The 15615-nt window shown below is 41.2% G+C and overlaps 1 protein-coding gene across 2 annotated transcripts in view; it reads right to left on the reverse strand.

The window, feature by feature from the left end:
* sirt5 (sirtuin 5) overlaps positions 1 to 15597 on the reverse strand; it is a 52357-nt gene extending 36760 nt beyond the window's left edge. Inside the window, exon 1 of one of the 2 annotated variants that reach the window (XM_039754007.1) lies at positions 15515 to 15597. The gene's annotated coding sequence lies outside the window, so the exon portion shown is untranslated. Of the gene's footprint in view, positions 1 to 15356; positions 15461 to 15514 lie in introns of those variants that run through there. The other variant, XM_039754008.1, reaches the window with a different exon arrangement.
* Positions 15598 to 15615: the final 18 nt, after the last annotated feature.

A 15615-nucleotide genomic window follows, 5' to 3' on the forward strand; every position in this document is an offset into this window, starting at 1 on the left:
AGATAGAGAGATAGATATATATATATATATATATACACATACACTATACATGTGCGCCAAACTACATTGCGCGTGTTAAAGTTGTCTGTGAAGGGCTCCCTGTTTAAAGCGCTGCCAGTCGTGAACTGGGCCCTTCGTCACACAGCATTATGATTTTTTTATAAGGGAAACAAAATTACAAAAATAAAAACCTTTGGACATTGATTCGATAGGAACGGCCTACTCAGAATCACTGTCCGAATCGTAATTATGTGGTGGTGTAGGAGCATTTCTGCTTCTGTCTGTTCACAGTCCGTCTCGTTTTCACGACGCTGTTGTAAGGACTGTTTCATTTATGTTAGGTAGAATGGCCAGAGGGGACTGGGCAGTCTAATGGTCTGAATCCCTACAGATTTTATTTTTTTCTCCAGCCATCTGGAGTTTTTTTTTGTTTTTTTCTGTCCCCCCTTGCCATTGGACCTTACTCTTATTCGATGTTAATTAATTTTGACTTATTTTTTTTTCTTATTGTGTCTTTTATTTTTCTATTCTTTATTATGTAAAGCACTTTGAGCTACTGTTTGTATGAAAATGTGCTATAGAAATAAATGTTGTTGTTGTTTCCTTTCACGATGTCTTCTCAACCTTTCTTCAATCTCGCAGGTTGCTTTGTGGCAATCCAAAGAGTAAGGCAATATACACGGAGCAATGGTTATAAAAGGGGGACACAAAGGTATCCAGGCTCTTTAAAGCATAAATAGAGATCACTTCACTGACATGTGAGCAAGCCACGGTACAACTGTGAGACGTGCAGCACTCGCCGGCTACAACGTAACAGTAAGAATTTCTGGAACGTGCTGTTACGTTGTCATTCATTTTACCTGCTGTCTTTCTTTCATTCATATGTTACGTAGGCACGTACCTTTTATCTTCGGCAATCTCATTCTCTAACCAGCGTAACACTGTCCACCACCCCTTTCGTTATTCCGGCACATTGTTGAGATCCGTGAGTAACAACAGCGTACTAAACTGGACGGTGGTCTACACATGAGTGGAATTCACAGACAAACAAAGATCAAGATCTAAATGAAGATCTCTTTAGTTAATTTAAAGCACCACAATTTGTTTAGTTTGAATGTCTGTGTTTTGAGGTGTGACTGGCGTATTACAGTCTTCAGTAGTATAAGCCTGGAGGAGATTCTTAATGCAATGCCTATGTTTTAGCTGTCTCTCTACTGCCATCTAGTGCTTCTTCTTCTAATTCATTCGCGGACAAACAAAGATCAAGATCCAAATGAAGATTATATATAGAGATATTACACATACATGCACACACATATACAGGGTTATTCACTCAAAAGAGGCCCAGAATATTCTGTAATGACTCTCAATAGGACAAAGCAATCTGAATGAAACAACGTGCAATGGGCTCCTCAGTATATGGAGGTTCAAACAAGCCGCGATGCCCCTGGATCGGAGCGATCAGGTAGGCGCCGGACAGTCGTTGCGACATTTAACCACCGTTTGCAACTTCTGGGTGCATCCCGCCCATACCCCTTCACTCAGTCACTAAACTTCTCGTCAGGATGGTGGTGTACAGTATTAAGCAGCACGTCTTCATTTGGGTCACCCATTCGTTGAACCGATGCCAGAATCAACTGTAAGATCGTGAGCTAACAAAAGGGGACTTCCAGCAAAACGGAGCAATGTGTCATACATCGGCAAGGAGCATGGCAGAAACAGAGTCCTTCTTTGGCAACAGGGTCATTTCAAAGGGGCTTTGGCAATCATGGTCGCCGGATCTGACACATTAGACTTCTTCCTTTGGGGTTTGCTCAAAGGAAAAAAGTGTACTGGAACAAGCCCCACACTGTGAAAGATTTGAAGAAAAACATCCTATGTGAAATTGCTGCTATAAACCCCCCCCACATTGGTTTAGAGTTTGTTTCTATTCTTACAGACAGACAGACAGACAGATAATGCTCTGAGAGTCATCATTTCAATTCAAAAGTAACATTCCAGTTAGGGGTTTCCTCATGTTTCTTTTAACTCCTGTGTTGCAATTAACCAGACTAAAATGGTCTGCAAGTACATCACCAAACCAAACACTAGTAACTTGCAGGTAGAATTATATATACAATAAATAAATACTATATAAAAAATAAATAAGTGAGTGAGTGGGTGAATGATCACTTGCATTATATATTCAGATACATACTATACACATAATACAAATACATGTACACACACACACACACACTCCTACCAGGCAAACAAAAGTTATAGAACACCTCAATTTTTCTAGTTTGTATTACATCTTGTCTGAAGAAGGGACCCGAGTTGCCTCGAAAGCTTGCATGTTGTAATCTTTTTAGTTAGCCAATAAAAGGTGCCATTTTGCTTGGCTTTTCTCTACATTCATAATGGCTAACAATGTACAACACCCTAGTACTCTAGTTTGTATTGAAATTTATTCACTTGACCTGAACTGTTTAATAGTAAATGGTGTAAAGATGAGCAGTAAACTGCAAGAAGACAAAAAATTAATTTTAGGTTACCAAAAACTAAACAAAAAGATGATGTAATTTTCAGAGTTACAGAAAAAGGCTCTTTTCAGGGAACAAGTGATGGGGTAACAACTTACAGCTTTTCTGCAGCAGGCCCTGGGAGGCTTGTGAGAGTAAAATTAATGTAGCAAAATATGGTGAAATTCTGATGTAGTAGACAGTACAAGAAGTCTTGGGAGAAGATCCGTTTTCCAGCAAGACAAGACGTCCAAGCATTAAGCCAAAGCTGCACAGGCATGGGTTCAAAACAACAATGTTAATGTTCTGGTGTCACGGAGTCAGAGTCTACCTCTCAATCCAATGTAGAAAGTGTGGCTGGACTTGAGACAGGTTGTTCATTCATGAGCCCACATTGTTCTGAATGCACACATAACAGAAAGAACAGGCAGCTTATTCAATAATTAGATGCAAGCCTGACCTGTTGAGTTGTGGGACTGGATGGAATAAAAATCTGCAGCTGCAGTGGTACATTAGGAAAACTTGATAATCACCAGTTTAGATCTCTTAAGAAAAATGGTTTGCATAATGACTGGAGTGGAAATTCTATTCTTGAGTGCTTAGAGCAACATCTATGTCACGGATTTATGATAAATATTTAACTGCAGGCAGCCTGTTATTCCCTTTACAAGTTTTTCTATTATCTCATAATATAAACAGACTCCCTAAAGACACGTAAGAATGATTTCTGACTACTGAGTGAAAAGTAACCACAAATAAAGATTTTGTTTAACATACACAGTCCACAGTATAATCTGAAATTAATATCATCTATTCCTCTAGGGTGCCAGTATTAAAAATTAAACACATTAAAAGCTCTGGATACGAAGATAATGCCTTCTCATCAAAGAACACTAAAATGCTGTCTGTTAAACATCCTCTCTTTAGCAAATAGCGCAGTTCAGGTTAAGCACATGGTTAGCGTGTCTGAGATGAATTAGACCAGCGGCTTTCAAGTTCACGCCTCACTGTGGCTGCAAGTATTAATCCCAGCCAGTTTCTTCCTTTGGCTGGATGTTTACCTTAATTTAGCAATCTGTTATGTCCCAGTAAAATTATAAAAAAAGGTTATGACCAATTTGTAATGAATAAAGCAAGCACTTGTGTGTTAGATGGATATTCTTTTTGCTTTTGTGGTGTAGAAACAAATCACCATTTGGTGAAAGTTTATATTCTGCCTAAAAATACAGCCAACTGGTTTTTACCGCAGATAAGCTTTAGTGACCTGGAAGTTATTGTTTACTTTCAAGTTAATGTTTATAACGTCGGCCCACTGGTTAGTATAGTGGTGTGCAGTAAAGCGGCACTAAAGAATGTACTGAGCTACCAGATTTATAACAATACTATTATACAAGGACTATGCAAAAATTAGGCAATCTTACTACATGAAAAAGTGACTGAAATTGCTTTACGCAGCCTTTATTGAAAAGGAAATTTGTACTTAGGGGGAAAGTTAGCTTTATACAAAAGAAAGAAAAGCACAATATGACAGACAGACAGACAGATACATACAGTTAGGTCCATAAATATTTGGACAGAGACCACTTTTGTCTCATTTTGGTTCTGTACATCACCACAATGAATTTGAAATGAAACAACTCAGATGACGTTGAAGTGCAGACTTTCAGCTTTAATTCAGTGGGTTGAACAAATAAAAATGTGAGGCAACTAAAGTATTTTTTGAACACAATCCCTTCATTTCAGGGGCTCACAAGTAACTGGACAAATTAAATAACTGGAAATCAAATGTTCATTTCTAATACTTGGTTGAAAAACCTTTGCTGGCAATGCCAGCCTGAAGTCTTGAACTCCTGGGCATCACCAGATGCTGGGTTTCCTCCTTTTTAATGCTCTGCCAGGCCTTTACTTTCAGTTGCTGTTTGTTTGTCGGCCTTTCTGTCCAAAGTTTAGTCTTCAACAAGTGAAATGCCTGCTCAGTTGGGGTGAAGATCAGGTGACTGACTTGGCCATTCCAGAATTTTCCACTTCTTTGCTTTAATAAACTCCTGGGTTGCTTTGGCTGTATGTTTTGGGTCATTGTCCATCTGCATCATGAAACACCCGCCACCTAATCAATTTGACGTCATTTAGCTGGATTTGATGTTTCTGAACACCTCAGAATTCATTCGGCTGCTTCTGTCCTGTGTCACATCATCAATAAACACGAGTGTCCTAGTGCCACTGGCAGCCATCACACTGCCGGACTCCACCGTGTTTTACAGATGATGTGCTATGCTTTGGATAATGAGCTGTTACACGCCTTCCTTCTCCATACTTTTTTCTTGCCTTTATCATTCTGGTAGAGGTTCATCTAGGTTTCATCTGTCCAAAGAATGTTTGTCCAGAACTGTGCTGGCTTTTTTAGATGTTCTTTAGCAAAGTCCAATCTAGCCTTTCTATTCTTGAGGCTTATGAGTGGCTGGCACCTTGCAGTGCACCCTCTGGATTTCCTTTCATGCAGTCTTCTCTTTATGGTAGACTACGATATCGATACGCCGACCAAGCCCTGGAGAGTGTTGTTCACTTGGCTGGCTGCTGTGAAGGGGTTTCTCTTCACCATGGAAATGATTCTGCGATCATCCACTACTGTTGTCTTCCGTGGACGTCCAGGTCTTTTTGCGTTGCTGAGTTCACCAGTGCTTGCTTTCTCTCTCAGGATGTACCAAACTGTAGATTTTGCCACTCGTAATATTGTAGCAATTTCTCTGATGGGTTTTTTCTGTTTTCGCAGCTTAAGGATGGCTTCTGTCACCTGCATGGAGAGCTCCTTTGACCGCATGTTGTCTGTTCACAGCAAAATCTTCCACATGAAGCACCACACCTCAAATCAACTCCAGGCCTTTTATCTGTTAACGTTATGTCTTATCGATTAACAGATAAAAGGCCTGGAGTTGATTTGAGGTGTGGTGCTTCATGTGGAAGATTTTGCTGTGAACAGACAACATGCGTCGTTGAACACACTTGAACACACCTGCCATGAAATAGCCTTTGAGTCGATTGTCCAGTTACTTGTGAGCCCCTGAAATGAAGGGATTGTGTTCAAAAAATACTTTAGTTGCCTCACATTTTTACACAATCGTTTTGTTCAACCACTGAATTAAAGCTGAAAGTCTGCACTTCAACTGCATTGGAGTTGTTTCATTTAAAATTCATTGTGATGATGTACAGAACTAAAATTAGACAACCACAATGTCTCTGTCCAAATATTTATTGATAGATAGATAGATAACGTAGTTGGCAGGATAGATAGATAGATAACGTAGTTGGCAGGATGGATGGATGGATGGATAGATAGATGGATAGATAGATGGATAGATAGATAGACTATTCTGTATAGTCTTTGTTTACTTTGTCAGTCCTTTGTTCGGGTCTGTAGGGTGTTTGGGACGACAAATTGTGCATTTTTATGCTGTGAAAAATAAGAACTTATCAGTTATTTGCTGTGGCACTGGTACCAAAGTCAAAATTTTAGCATTGCCCCAATATTAGGTACCTAGTCAAACTGCAAGTGATAAATCTGACAAGCAGGATGAGCGTTAACCTAAACATGGAACTTCACACTGAAATACGAAAACGGTGGTGGTTAACAAGTTTGTCACTTCGGAGTCAAAGAGGGAAATCTCTTGGGTTTTTGAACACTCACTGTAATCCTGCCCTGACTCTGAAAAGCCCTCCTTAAATACTGCATGCTATGAGTTATTTAACATTCAGTGTCAAAACAGGCAGCAACATTTACTGTAAATAGCAGATTTGCAGCTATGATATATTAGCCAGCGGGATATCAGTAATTTGCTAACAGGCTAGAAAAGTGCTATATCAATATAATTAATTTGCATTATTATAAGTGGGTTTTCGGTGTTATATATCAAAATGTTTGTAGGTGCTATGTGGATTCTTTCTAGTGCAGTTGAGTCCCTACTGCCATGAGAACTAAATAAACTATTTCAAAAGAATTCAGAGGCGATAACCTTTTAATAGCATTTACTACCGACTAGAACGGATTAGGTTGTCTCCATTCATCCATCCATCCTATCCACAACAGTGAAGCTCAAGCTTAGCCCAGCAAGAATAGGGCACAAGGTGAGAATCATCCTTGGACAGGATACACGCCCAAATACGGGTCGATTTAATGTCACAAATCCACCTAACTTGTGAGTTACTGGACTGTGGGAGCAAATCAGAGTACTAGGGAGAGCTCTACACACACACACACACACAGAGCATGCAAACCCCACACAGGGAGCACATGGGGATCTTACTTATTTTTTGTTGTATTTTTTTCAGACGACAATAATAATGTCAGAGGGTATCACAATGATCTGATGCCAGTCAAGACAGACAAGGCAGCATTTTTGTGACATAGAGTGTATGTGCGGACCTGCCCTTCTTACTACCGATTAGCAAAAGAGGGACAGACATTATTAGGTAGTTAACACTAGAATTACCAGAGCCTACGAAAAAACTCGTAAATCCGTCCCACCTTAAATCGCTTCTTAAAATCGTTCACAGCTCTCCACCAGCGTCTTTTGTCATCTAAATGTGCTGATAAAAATCAGGCTGCAAGTAGCCGGCTATTTCATCCCCCCACCGACTTAGATCGTGCACAAACTTCTCCCAGTTCATACCTTGATTGATTTTCTGAGAGTGAAGTGGAGTTTTAGAGTGGAAATAATAGATCGTTGTTTGGAACACACGCATTTCATGTCTGTTCCGTATCTACAGTAATCTGTGTAAACACATTGTTAAAATACGTCTTTTATATTCTAGTAGTAGATGACAAAATGTAGGCATAAACTATATCATGTATGAAGTCTGAAGTCCAAATATCAAAGAAATATTTTCACAGAAGGTACAAATCTAACACAACAATTGCGCTTTTATTCAAAAATATAACAGGAGAAACAAAAAGCCACCTTAACATGCGACATTGACACGTGTTTATTATGACTGCCTCCGTAGCACAATAGACTCAGCTCCTGCCTGGGAATCAAAAGGTTGCGAGTTTGATCCTGCACCACTCCTTTTTCAGAAGTAAACTGCTCTCAGTCTTACTATTTTAGAATAAAAGCATACATTTGATTTCAGTCTGTAACAGCCGGTGTAGTTTATGATACTTGTAAAGGTTAGCTTTGGTTTTTTTAATTCACTTTTCATTCTCTCAGTCTCTTCCCAAAGCCCCCCTATCCCCATCTGACACTGCTGTTTTCACATAGACACGCTGTAACAGACGTAAACTCAGCTCCCTTCTACATCGGAACAAGAATGCACATACCTTTGCTTGCATACTAAAGTGTCAGCAGGCGCTTCTCGTGACATTACACACAGTTTTGAGCATGCCCTCTGCACACGTGTTTAATGTGTACATTTATTTGGCACGGACATGCTCAAAAAATACATGTGTAATGCCACAAAAAGTGCATGCAGACATGTCCGTGCCAAATAAATAACATTCGACGTTTTGAAGAAATCATTTTATGACACGATTTACCTTTATTTATTTACTTACTTCCTAAAGCCTAAAGTCACAAGTAGAGTGCAGAGGGCATGCTCAAAAATGTGTGTAACGCCACGAAAAGCGCCTGCTGACACTTTAGTATGCAAGCAATGGTATGTGCATTCTTGTTCCGATGTAGAAGGGAGCTGAGTTTACGTCTGTTACAGCGCGTCTATGTGAAAACAGCATGTCAGATGGGAATAGGGGGGCTTTGGGAAGGGACTGAGGGAATGAAAAGTGAATTAAAAAAACCAAAGCTAACCTTTACAAGTATCATAAACTACACCGGCTGTTACAGACTGAAATCAAATGTATGTTTTTATTCTAAAATAGTAAAACTGAGAGCAGTTTACTTCTCAAAACGGAGTGGTGCAGGATCGAACTCGCGACCTTTTGATTCCCAGGCGGGAGCTGAGTCTATTGCGCTACGGAGGCAGTCATAATAAACATGTGTCAATGTCGCATGTTAAGGCAGCTTTATGTTTCTGCAGTTATATTTTTAAATAAAAGCGCAATTGTTATGTTAGATTTGTACCTTCTGTGAAAATATTTCTTTGATGTTTGGACTTCAGGGTTCATACATTATATAGTTTATGCCTACATTTTGTCATCTACTAGTAGAATATAAAAACGTTTCTGTTTTAACAATGTGTTTACACAGATTACTGTAGAAACGGAACAGACATGAAATACGTGTGTTCCAAACAACGATCTATTATTTCCACTCTAAAACTCCACTTCACTCTCAGAAAATCAATCAAGGTATGAACTGGGAGAAGTTTGTGCACGATCTAAGTCGGTGGAGGGATGGAATAGCCGGCTACTTGCAGCCTGATTTTTATCACCACATTTAGATGACAAAAGACGCTGGTGGAGAGGTGAGAACGGTTTTAAGAAGCGATTTAAGGTGGGACGGATTTATGAGTTTTTTCGTAGGCTCTGGTAATTCTAGTGGTAAGTTTATGTCAAGATTCGAAAGTCATAAAGAAATATTCTGGTTTGGCCTCTCCACAATTTTTATGCCAAAAGCACCACTGGTAATAACAGGTACACAAAAGAAATACAAAGGATAGAAACATTAATAACCTAGATTATGCTGGGTGTGTGTGTGTGTGTGCGCCCTGTGATGGACTGAGTCGAGAAGTCAGAGACAATTTTGGGTACCTGGAGTCGGGGTAGGCAAAAATGTACCGACTCCGACTCCTAATAAATTTAAATTGTAATGAAAAAAAATACAGCAAGTTCAAATGTCCCATTTCACAAACAATAGTCATAATTAAGTACTCATCTGATGTAAGAAGAAAGCCCAGTGCATAGTTGTGTTACTACTAATGTGAAGTTCAGACGAGCGATTATATACCCTGACATTCCAATATTGTAATCTGGATTATGGTTCATTACAAAAAGTGTTTTTTAACTTTTTTTCAGATCTAATGTGTTTAACAAGTGTAATGATGTAGGCGGAGGTGTGTGCTATGGCCTGATGTGTGTTCAGGGGGCTTTTGTTTAAACTGGCCAATATGATAGAGAGTCCGCTTCCAAGCCAGTAGTTTTGTGGTATTAGCATATTAAATGCAGAGGAGTCGGAGTCAGAAGTACCGGAAACTAAGGAGATGGAGTCGAAGGATTTCTCTACTGACTCCACAGCCCTGCTGTTCACTACACACTTTTTAATGGGTTGTCCCCAGACATGTATTCACATTTGAGAATTTGTTTGGGCTCGCAAGAACAGACCAAATTTAACGTCTTGGGTCATTGCTAATCAAATCAACCGATTTCCCAGAAACCCCACGTACATCGGTCTCAAAAAATTCTGAAAATAATCCCAGGTATGTACTCATGTTATCCAGGAGTCACCAGGTAAAATTATTTTGATGTAAAATCAGCACTTTCCAAGATTCTTCCAATTTTGTGAGGGGGAGAGGGCTGTCAAATTTGACACGGCTTTGTTTTTTCATCAATTTTACAAGAAATAAGCCACCTAGTGAGCTCAAATTTTGCATACTGGCACCTTTACTGGTATAGTATGTGGAAAAAAAAAATCAAAATGTTTGGTCCAGATGACACTACTTGGTAAGAGAAGACCTTCGAAAATAGAAAAAAAAATAATAATAATTTGCGTCTTTGAACTTGCCGTGTTTAGGCTTTCAGAAAGCAGACTCAGCCTGCTAACATTTAATCCACATTAAGATGCCCACACTGGACTTTTCAAAAGGTTACAAACAAACAAGAAACTGCATCAGGGATTGACGATTCACATCCTGCCCACATCCCACTCAGCATCAACGGTTTAGATATTGAGACTGTTAGGAGTACCAGGCTCCTCGGTGTGCACATAACTGAGGAACTTACGTGGACGCGCAACACCTCATCACTAATCAAGAAAGCCCAGCAGAGACTACACTTCCTGAAGCGGCTGAAGCGAGCACGTCTTCCCCCTTCCATCCTCACCATGTTCTACAGAGGCACCATTGAGAGCGTTTTGACCAGCTGCATCACTGTCTGGTACAGCAAATACAACAAATCCGACCGCAAGCGAAGACAGCAGAGAACATTATTGGGGTGCCTCTCCCTACAGGTCATATTTTACAAATGCAGTGTCCGCAAGGCCTGCAGCATTGAACAGGACCCCTCACATGGACTTTTCACACTTCTGCCATCCAAGAGAAGATACTGCGGCATCACAGCCAGATCTGCCAGGCTACAGGAGAGTTTTTACCCCCAAGCTGTCAGACTCCTTAACACCAGGCTGCCACCTGGGATCTTCCACACGGCCTCAACCACCTCTTAAAAACACTTTCCTGCAAAGACGAGTGTGCAGGTAGAAAAGAACTAAAAATCTCATACTGACCTTTAAGTATTTTGACACTCTTGATATCCTTCTGCCGTGAAACATTCTCACCTGTCATTGTTTAAACATCTTAAACAACTGTTATCATACACTGGTAATTTCTGCTATTCTTTTGGCCATGGAGAATCGCATTCTCTGTTCAGCAGTATGAGACAGAACATCATTATTTGATATGAAAAAATAAAAAGAGTTTGACATTTTTGATAACCTACTGATTGAAAACTCAGTGATTACCATTACTGACACATGGTGCATTCAGCCTGTGTTTAGGATGGAAAATAAATATTAAAAGATTTGCATAAGAAGAGCAAGGTTTATATTTTATGAAAGAAGGGACAACGTAGAATAAATGAAAAATATTGAAAAAAGTATATGCACATTCCCACATGTCATTAGGGTACTCTGAAATGATTTTTTTTGGATTTGAGAGAACTGCTGTTCAAACCCTCATGTAGCTACTTTTCTGTAAGTTGCTTTATCAGAAAGCCAATATAGTTATCTGAATAAGGACAAAAAAAAATCAAAAGTCTATGTGTTTCTGAGGACTAAGCCAAAAATTCATTTGGCCAGTGGGGCTGCTTTGACCACGCAGGGTCATCTGGACCAAATGTTTTCATTTTGTAACATACTATACCAATGAGCGTGCAAAGTCTGAGCCTGCTCGGTGGTTTAGATCTTGAGCTATGGACTTGAGAAATTTAGTGAAAAAATGAGGCCGGAAAAAATCGACACCTCTCTGCCTTTGGAAAGTATTGATTGTACATCAAAAAAATTTTACAAGGGGTCTCCTGACTAACATTGGTACACCTGGTCATTTTATTGAGTCTGAAGTGCGTGGGCCATTGGTTTATTTGTCCTGTAATGACCCCCTTAGAATATTCATCTTTTCATCATAAGTATACAGTGGACATAGAAAAGAATCCCCCCTTTCGAAATATTCCCATTTTTTTTGCTTTACATCCTTAAATGAAAACACACAAACCAATATTTTTTCCAGCTTTACTTACTCAATGTCACCTCTAACATCCAAGTGAAAGATATCACAGCTACAGTTCAGAAAAATTATACAAAAAAAAAACAAGACATAGTAAGATTAATAAAGGATCAGCCCCCCAATGTCAATGTCATTTTGTTGAATCCCCTTTTGCTTTAATGACAGCCTTGAGTCTGTTGGGATTCTTCTCTATCAACTATGCACACCTCGATTGAGCCCACTCAATATTTACCCCTCTTTACAGAATTGTTCAAGTTCGGTCACATTGGCTGGTGAGTGTTGGTGGTCTGCTATCTTCAGATCTTTCCACAGATTTTTAGTGTGATTTAGGTCTGGGCTCTGACTGGCCACACCAGGACATTCACTTTTTTCTCCTCCTGCCACTGTGTGGTCAATTTTGCTGTGTGCTTCGGGTTGCTGTTGTGTTGAAAGGTGAACATTCTGCCCACCTTCAACTTTCTGGCAGAGGGTAGCAGGTTTTCCTCAAGCATTTGATGGTATTTTGCCCCATCCATTTTTCTTTCTACCCTAACGAGAGCCCCAGGCTGCCCACAACAGGATGCTGCCCCCTCCATGCTTGACTGTCGGTATGTTGTGTTGTGGATGGTGAGCTGCATTTGGTGTACCGTTTGGTATTGAGGCCAAATAGTTTGATTTTGGTCTCATCTGACCAGAAGACCTTTTTCCACTTGGCATCAGAATCTTCAAGGTGCATTCTGACAAAGCTCAGACGAGCCTTAATGTGACCTTTCTTGACAACTGGCTTTTTACTTGCGACCCTCCTGAACAAGCCACAATTGTGGAGCGCTTGTGAAATTGTTGTCACATGCACACCATCAATGACCAGTCTGTGCCATCAAATCCTGTACCTCCTTCAAATTGGCCATTGGCCTCTTGGTAGCATCTCTTACCAGATTCCTCCTTTCTCTTCCATCCAGTTTGGAGGATCCAGGGAGGGTCCTAGTAGTACCAAACACTTGCCATTTCTTGATTATGGACTTTACTGAGCTCCTTGGGATTGATAAAGCCTTTGAGATTTTTTGTCTTCATCTCCTGCCTTATGTTTGTCCACAACTCTATCCCTGAGATCTTTTGAAAGTGGCTTGCCACCCATAGTTAGTTGCTTGCTGTCAGTTCAACACCATCCAATCTCTGCTCCTTAGTGACAAGCTGACAGAGATAGGAGTAGATTCATATCTGGTGGCATGGATTGTGGACTATCTTACAGACAGACCTCAGTATGTGCATCTCGGGAACTGCAGGTCTGACATTGTGGGCAGCAGCACAGGAGTGCCGCAGTGGACTGGACTTTCTCCGGTCCTGTTCAGCCAACATACATCGAACATCCAATACAACTCGGAGTCCTGCCACGTGCAAAAGTTCGCTGACGACACTGCTATGGTGGGCTGCATTAGGAGTGGGCAGGAGGAGGAATATAGGAACCTAATCAAGGACTTTGTTAAATGGTGCGACTCAAACCACCTACACCTGAACACCAGCAAAACCAAGGAGCTGGTGGTGGATTTTAGGAGGCCCAGGCCCCTCATGGACCCCATGATCATCAGAGGTGACTGTGCAGAGGGTGCAGACCTATAAATACCTGGGAGTGCAGCTGGATGATAAACTGGACTGGACTGTCAATACTGATGGTCTGTACAAGAGAGGACAGAGCTGACTATACTTCATTAGAAGGCTGGCGTCCTTCAACATCTGTAATAAGATGCTGCAGATGTTCTATCAGACGGTTGTGGTGAGCGCCCTCTTCTACGCGGTGGTGTGCTGGGGAGGCAGCATAAAGAAGAGGGACACCTCACGCCTGGACAAACTGGTGAGGATGGCAGGCTCTATTGTAGGGATGAAGCTGGACAGTCTGACATCCGTGGCAGAGCGACGGGCACTGAGCAGACTCCTGCCAATCATGGAGAATCCACTGAACAGGATCATCTCCAGACAGAGGAGCAGCTTCAGTGACAGACTGCTGTCACCATCCTGCTCCACTGACAGACTGAGGAGACCCCACACTATGTGACTCTTCAATTCCACCCGGGGGGGTAAACGTTAACCTTATACAAAGTTATTGTCTGTTATACCTGTTATCACTATTTAATTTAATTTAATAGTTTTTTATCAGTATGTGAATTTCCTCTTGGGATTAATAAAGTATCTATCGATCTATCTAGTCGCACTACCAAGCAATGAATGGACCAGGAACAGCTTCACTAATCACACTCATTACAACTGATCACAGGTGAAGGAAGCCAGTAACCACAATGGAAATGGTGGGCACTTACACCTGATGGAGTTTAGTAGGAGGGTGATCCTTTATTCATCTCAGTAGGTCTTGTTTCTTATTTTATTTTTTTTTTTTAATTCTTCTGAACTGTAATTGTGATATCTTTCACTTGGATGTTATAGATTACACTGATTAAGTAAACCTGGAAAAAATATTGGTCTGTGTGTTTTTATTTAAAGCTGTAAAGCAAAAAAATGGGAATATTCAAGGGGGCTTCTTTTGTATCCCCACTGTTATTGCTGCAAAAATGCCATTTTTGTCATAGTAATCCTTCTCTTCTTTTTCTGATTACTTCTCCATCTTGACTTCACACACCACCTGGGTAACAAAGGTTATCCACCAGTTTGACACTTTTTATCTGGCATTCTGGCACTACTTTGTCTTCCTGCAATTCATCACTAACCGTTCTATTCACAGTCTTCTACTCGCACATTTTAACATTCCATGAAGTTGTTCACTTTCATCAATAAATACATTATCATCCGCAAATCGACAGCCAGTGAAATCTGCAGCAGCAGCAGCGAGAAGGGTCTAGCTGTAACGTGCAATACCTATGAGGCAGGTCAGGTAATGCCCACAACGTTTGTCACGAAACGCCCTTTGAGTCAGATAACCCTCCCACAACCCTAACCTTAACCATAGTGTAATGAGGCCCGAATGTTAACCACAGTCTAATGCGGTTTCGTGACTGACGTTGAGGGCGTTTCGTGATATTGAGGCGTATGACTGACCTCATTGGTACTGCGGTCTGCAATTACAACTCTGTTGGAGCAGCAGCTCCGGACACGATGGGTTAAGCAACCCTGGACGTGACACCAGTCACAGACCCACTACACGAGTACCCCAACTAACATCAGTTCAGCATTTTGCAATTAAGTTAAACAACGCTCGCCAAAACTAAGTGCACAACACGATGGCGCTTTCGATCCCCGTCACTCCCACGAGAAATCGCCGAGTTGTTCTGCACGACACACCCCGAGGCCTTGCACCTTAAGCCGAGGTGAACAGCCGCTAGCGCCGCCCCGTCTTCAGCGGGTTTCGCTGCACTGCCCCGTCAAACTTATATCACGAATATCAAAACAACCGATGCAGCTCGCAAAATAAGTTGTCATGGGTGTCCACCGCCAATCGCAGTTCCGTAGCCTGCCGTTTTTTAACCAAAAACGAATATACGTGCTTACCCACACGACAGCATTAGTCTAACGCCAGGGGGCGGGCCGATTCCGTTCATCTACTAAGTTTAACCAAAATCGCCTGACGCGCTGCAATAAGTGAAAGTGAAGCACGAGCGAGCTGGCACGGAGCTGCACTGGACCACCCGACTTTTCATTTAACCCACCTTCTCAGTCAGCTTCCTGCAAAATGCACGTCAACGCCGTCGACTGTCAGGATCGGGAAATGCTGACGTAAAATGAGCGCGCCATGCCGCCGCAATTTTAG

This window comes from Polypterus senegalus, chromosome 5 (genome assembly GCF_016835505.1).
Source record: "Polypterus senegalus isolate Bchr_013 chromosome 5, ASM1683550v1, whole genome shotgun sequence".
NCBI lineage: Eukaryota > Metazoa > Chordata > Cladistia > Polypteriformes > Polypteridae > Polypterus > Polypterus senegalus.